The sequence below is a fragment of the Zea mays genome, chromosome 5 (genome assembly GCF_902167145.1).
Source record: "Zea mays cultivar B73 chromosome 5, Zm-B73-REFERENCE-NAM-5.0, whole genome shotgun sequence".
NCBI classification, from domain to species: Eukaryota; Viridiplantae; Streptophyta; class Magnoliopsida; order Poales; family Poaceae; genus Zea; species Zea mays.
In genome coordinates, this window is record NC_050100.1 from 192,444,230 (window position 1) to 192,450,625 (window position 6,396).

A 6,396-nucleotide genomic window follows, 5' to 3' on the forward strand; every position below is an offset into this window, starting at 1 on the left:
CGCAGCCCGAGCCTCGGTTATGTATCGAACGTACCCCTGGTCATCCCTTGCTCGGTGTCTGAGGCGACTGTGAACCCTTCGGGGGCCAGCCTTCGAACCCCTGATCAGTAATGGGCGCGGAGCCCGAGTAGCCTGAGGCGGCCATGAAGCCCTTCGGGGGGCTGGCCTTCGAACCCCTGACCAATAGTGGGTGTCGGGCCCACGCGATCTGAGGCGACTGTTGAACCCTCGGGGGGCCAGCCTTCGAACCCCTGATCAGTAATGGGGGGCTCGGAGCCCGGTTCCTTCGCGGAGAAGGATCCCTTTCGGGGTATCCCCCTTTCCCGGTCCCTGTTGCAAGAGATAGAGAAAGAGGAAAACGGAAAAGGATACGAATTCGGATGACGTGGCGTACCTTCTCTGAAGCGGTTATTATGGCGAAGGTGAAGCGTCGCGCGCTCCTCCCGCCAGAGGCGCCGCGTGTCCTGCCGTGGAGTTAATGCGACAGGGCGAGTGGTTGGCGGGGCGGCCGTTGTGCGCGTGCGATCCGTTCGAGGAATGGGTCACGGGTGCACCGTCTTCACACCGTGAGAGGAGGCTCCCTTGCTGTCTCAGGATGGGACGTGAGCCTGGCTGACGACGTGACTGCTGTGCCCGCCCACCTGCCACCGCTATTACTGCCGGCCCACTTTCGGTCGCTTTGACCGACGCGCCAGTCTGGCGCTGTTGGGTCGCCTCGAGTCGTGGCATAGGCTTCGCAACCGAAGGGGCGCGATGGTGGCACAAGTGGCGGTGCGGTTGCTTGCATGCAGCAACTGGCGCGCCGGTTGCTCGACGCGTGGGCCTGGGTTCCAGGCTGGCGTGTCAGGAGTCGGAGAAGCGCGTCCATCTGGCGCGGTTGCATGTCGCCTGCATGGCTGCCCGCCCCTTCCGCCCGTTGGTCTGGGCGAAAATGGGGGGTCGCCTGTAACCGCTGGACGGTCGTGCGCACCATGCGCGGCGGTTTGGCTTCTTCTGCCCTGAGCCGGCTTGCATGACATGCGGGACCCAGCCCCCGAGTCGCAGGGGAGGGCCTTGGAGCGTGTTGGAGAAGACTCGGTCCGCGGCGCTTGGGGGCGCACGTAGGGGGAGTTGCCTTTAAAAGGAGGGAGGCTCCCTTCGTAAGGCAACCATGTCTTCTTCCTCCCTTAAGCGTCGGGTCTTCCCGTCTTCCAAGCCCCCGGATGGGGGGTATCCGCCGCCTTTCCGCCTCCTCGTTGGAGGAACGCAACTTCATGGGAGCTGGTGCCTCTCAGCCATCGTTCGGCTTCAAGGATTTTCATCACGCAGCCCGGTCGCACCCCTTCACCGGCGGTCACCCGAGATGGCGACCTCCAGCTTGATGGTGGGGGAAAGCGAGCCGGGCTGCGGCCTCTGCCCCTTCCTCAGCCTCAAGGATTTTCATCACCAAGGCCGGGGAGGGGAGAGTGCCGAGTTGGAGTCGGCCCCTGCGTGAGCGGTGGCCCGCTCCTTCACTCAGTGATGGGGGGAGAAGCGGGCATTGCCCGTTGCGTCCGGCAGCTGCAGCGTGCCTGGTCTTCAGCCGCGAGCGGCTTCGGGGCCACTTGCGGCGTCGGCGTCTGCCACGGCAGCCGGAAGAGGTTCTTCCGCCGGCGCGGCGGCCGGGACCGGCCACGGGCTGACCTCCAACTTCTACGGCCTTCTGCCCGTCCTTGCCTCACGAGTTTTGGCACGGGCGGGAGCCTCCTGGCAGCGGCATCCACCCTGAGGTCAGCGTTGCCGCTGTTCGGCCCCCCGGAGCAGAAGTCGCCGTCGTCGCCACTGCTGGAGTAGGTGACGGCGCGCCGTTCGTTGGCCTTCCGTTGCTCCGCAGGCCTTCCCCCTCGGAGTGGGGTTGTTCGTACCTGCGGAGGGGGAACCGGAGTTCCGTTTGTAATGGCACTTCGAATGCCAGTGAGTTCGTTCATTGTGGCTGTCGAGGCCTGAACGTGTATGTAACTTCGGCACTGAGCCGTGTTTTTTCCTCATTTTCGAGCACTAGGTCTCGCCTGTTTGATTATCTGAATTGCTTTACCAAGCATGAGTTGCCCCGTGTCAAGGTGACGGGTGAGGTATCCGTATCCCGGAGGCGTAGGAATCCCTCGGCCCGTTCGGCCTTGTTATGTGAGGCTCCTCTAGCTTAGTTGAAGAGACCCCTCGGTCGCCCTTCGGTGGATCGAGGCCGGGGGTAGCGATATCAGTATGAACAGAGGCGGAGTTGGCTCGAGAATGGGAACCTGGTTGGCCGGAGCCTAGCCGTGTTGTCCGTCAGCGGGGCCGACGCCAAAGTCGATCAGTCGAGGCCTCGGATCGGGCTGGCGCCCTTGGGAGCCGGTTGACCGAGGCCCCAGGGGTAACCGGTTGAGCCGCCTGCTCGGGCCGGATTCCCGGAGGAGCCCCTGGACCGAGGCGCTGCCCGAGGCTGGGTCGGGCTTTGCTGAAGACGTCGTCGATGCCGAGGGTGCTACAGCTCCCTTCGGCGTGAAGACCCGAGCCTGCAGGATCCGATCATCTTGTAGCGTGTGCTTCCTGCGGCCGCCGAGGCCGGAAGAAAACACCCTCGCTGCGCTTGCGAAGCTGCGCCTTTTTTCCTCCTGTTTCGAGCATCTGGACTTCATCGGTAACAGGGATGTTTGTGTGAGCAAGAGCTGCTTTTCGCGGAAGGGACGAGTGAGGTATCCGTATCCCAGAGGCGTGGGAATCCCTCGGCTCGGTCGGCCTTGCTGCTTACGCGTACTTTCACCCGTCCATGAGGCCCTGTCCCCGACTTAGTCGAGAAAGCTTGAAGGACTGCTTCGGCAGGAGAGCTTCCGAACGTGATGACTCGTTCGGTCCACGGAGTCGCTTTATCCGAGCGCAAGTTACTTATCGCAGAAGGGGACGAGTGAGGTATCCATATCCCGGAGGCGTAGGAGTCCCTCGGCTCGGTCAGCCTTGGCTGCTTACGTGTACCTCGTCGTTTCCAGGATCCGCTTTCCGAAGTAGTCAAGAAGCACGAAAGAAATCCTGCTAAAAAGAGATCCTTTTTCGAGGAAAAATTCGACGCAGAGGGGGTCTCCCCCCTTTTAGCCCCCGAGGGAGGGTCGGGTTTTGCCGAGGCTAGGCCGACCCTTCCTTGACAACTAAACTTTGCGTAGGTGCGAGGTATATGAACAACTTGAAAACATCTTAAGGATAGAAGCGACGTAGCTGTTTGATGTTCCAAGCGTTGCCGTAGATCTCGCCTTGATTGCTGGCCAGCTTGTATGTTCCGGGCTTCAGAACTTTGGCGATGACGAATGGCCCTTCCCAGGGGGGCGTGAGCTTGTGCCTCCCTCGGGCGTCTTGTCGCAGCCGAAGCACCAGGTCGCCCACCTGGAGTTCTCGGAACCGGACCCCTCGGGCGTGGTAGCGTCGCAGGGACTGTTGGTACCGCGCCGAGTGTAGTAAGGCCCTGTCCCGAGCTTCCTCCAACTGGTCCAGCGATTCCTCTCGGCTGGCTTGGTTGCTTTGTTCGGTGTAGGCCCTCGCCCTTGGGGAGCCGTATTCCAGGTCAGTGGGCAAGATAGCTTCAGCCCCGTAGACCAGGAAAAACGGCGTGAAGCCCGTGGCACGACTCGGCGTCGTCCTTAGGCTCCAGACCACCGAGGGGAGTTCCTTCATCCATCGCCTGCCGAACTTGTTGAGGTCGTTGTAGATCCGAGGCTTGAGCCCTTGTAGAATCATGCCGTTGGCACGCTCTACCTGCCCATTCGACATGGGATGAGCCACGGCGGCCCAGTCCACCCGGATATGGTGATCTTCGCAAAAATCCAAGAATTTTTTGCCGGTGAACTGGGTGCCGTTGTCGGTGATGATGGAGTTCGGGACCCCGAAGCGATGGATGATGTTGGTGAAGAATGCCACCGCCTGCTCGGACCTGATGCTGTTCAGGGGTCGGACCTCGATCCACTTGGAGAATTTGTCGATGGCGACCAGCAGGTGCGTGTAGCCCCCGGGCGCCTTCTGCAAGGGACCGACGAGGTCCAGACCCCATACAGCGAAGGGCCAGGTGATGGGTATTGTCTGCAGAGCCTGAGCGGGCAGGTGTGTCCGCTTCGCATAGAATTGGCACCCTTCGCAGGTGCGGACAATTCTAGTGGCGTCAGCCACCGCCGTTGGCCAGTAGAAGCCTTGCCGGAAGGCATTTCCAACAAGGGCTCGGGGTGCTGCGTGGTGGCCGCAAGCCCCCGAGTGTACTTCTTGCAGCAGTTCCCGACCTTCGGCGATGGGGATGCATCGCTGGAGGATGCCCGAGGGGCTGCGATGGTAGAGTTCTTCTTCGTCGCCCAGCAAGACGAATGACTTGGCGCGTCGCGCTACCCGCCGAGCCTCGACTTGGTCGAGGGGTAGCTCTCCTCGACGGAGATATTGCAGGTATGGGGCCTGCCAATCTTGGTCTGGCGTGGCCCCGCTCTGCCCTTCCTCGACGTTCAACGCCCCGCCCTCGGGGGCCGAGGGTACCTCGGGCTGAGCCGAGGGTACCTTGGGCTGAGCCGAGGATACCTCGGGCTGAGCCGAGGGTACCTCGGGCTGAGCCGAGGGTACCTCAGGCTCGGGCGCGTCGTCGAGCTTGACGGAGGGTTGATGCAGATCCCGGGAGAAGACGTCCGGGGGGACTGTCGTTCGCCCCGAGGCTATCTTGGCCAGCTCGTCTGCGGTTTCGTTGTAGCGCCGAGCGATGTGGTTGAGCTCGAGCCCGAAGAACTTGTCTTCCAGGCGCCGAACCTCGTCGCAGTAGGCCTCCATCTTCGGGTCGCGGCAGTGGGAGTTCTTCATGACTTGGTCGATGATGAGCCGGGAATCACCGCGGGCGTCGAGGCGTCTGACCCCTAGCTCGATGGCGATCCGCAATCCGTTGACCAGAGCTTCGTACTCGGCCACATTGTTGGACGCCGGGAAGTGGAGGCGCAGCACGTAGCGCAAGTGCTTTCCGAGGGGCGAGATGAAGAGAAGGCCCGCACCGGCCCCCGTCTTCATCAGCGACCCGTCGAAAAACATGGTCCAGAGCTCTGGTTGGATCGGAGTCGTTGGTAGTTGGGTGTCGACCCATTCAGCCACGAAATCCGCCAACACTTGGGACTTGATGGCCTTCCGAGGGGCGAACGAGATCGTTTCGCCCATGATCTCCACTGCCCACTTTGCGATCCTGCCCGAGGCCTCTCGGCACTGGATGATCTCCCCCAGGGGGAAGGATGACACCACAGTTACCGGATGGGACTCGAAGTAGTGTCGTAGCTTCCGCCTCGTCAGGATCACAGCATACAGCAGCTTTTGAACTTGTGGGTAGCGGATCTTGGTCTCGGACAGCACTTCGCTGATGAAGTAGACCGGCCTCTGAACGGGCAATGTATGCCCTTCCTCCTGCCTTTCGACCACAATCGCGGCGCTAACCACCTGAGTGGTCGCGGCGACGTAGACCAAGAGGGTTTCTCCGTCCGCCGGCGGCACCAAGACTGGCGCCTTTGTAAGGAGCGCCTTCAGGTTGCCGAGGGCTTCCTCGGCCTCAGGGGTCCAAACGAAACACTCGGCCTTCCTTAAGAGGCGGTACAGAGGCAGACCTCTTTCGCCGAGGCGTGAGATGAAGCGGCTCAGGGCCGCGAGGCATCCCATGACCCTCTGTCCTTGATGGGTCCCATGCTGGTGATGGTCGCAATCTTCTCCGGGTTGGCCTCGATGCCTCGCTCAGAGACGATGAACCCTAGGAGCATGCCTCGGGGCACCCCGAAGACACACTTCTCAGGATTAAGCTTGACTCCTTTCGCCTTGAGACACCGGAATGTCACTTCAAGGTCGGAGAGGAGGTTGGGAGCCTTCCGTGTCTTGACCACGATGTCATCGACGTAGGCCTCGACTGTGCGACCGATGTGTTCGCCGAACACATGGTTCATGCACCGCTGGTACGTCGCGCCTGCATTCCTCAGGCCGAACGGCATGGTGACGTAGCAGTACATGCCGAACGGCGTGATGAAAGAAGTCGCGAGCTGGTCGGACTCTTTCATCCGGATCTGGTGATACCCCGAGTAGGCATCGAGGAAGGACAGGGTTTCGCACCCAGCAGTGGAATCCACGATTTGGTCGATGCGAGGCAGAGGGTAGGGAACCTTCGGACATGCTTTGTTGAGACCAGTGTAGTCTACACACATCCGCCATTTCCCCCCTTTCTTCCTCACAAGCACAGGGTTGGCAAGCCATTCGGGATGGAATACCTCTTTGATGAACCCTGCCGCCATTAGCTTGTGGATCTCTTCGCCAATCGCTCTGCGCTTCTCCTCGTCGAATCGGCGCAGAGGCTGCCTGACGGGTCGGGCTCCGGCCCGAATATCCAGCGAGTGCTCGGCGACATCCCTCGGTATGCCG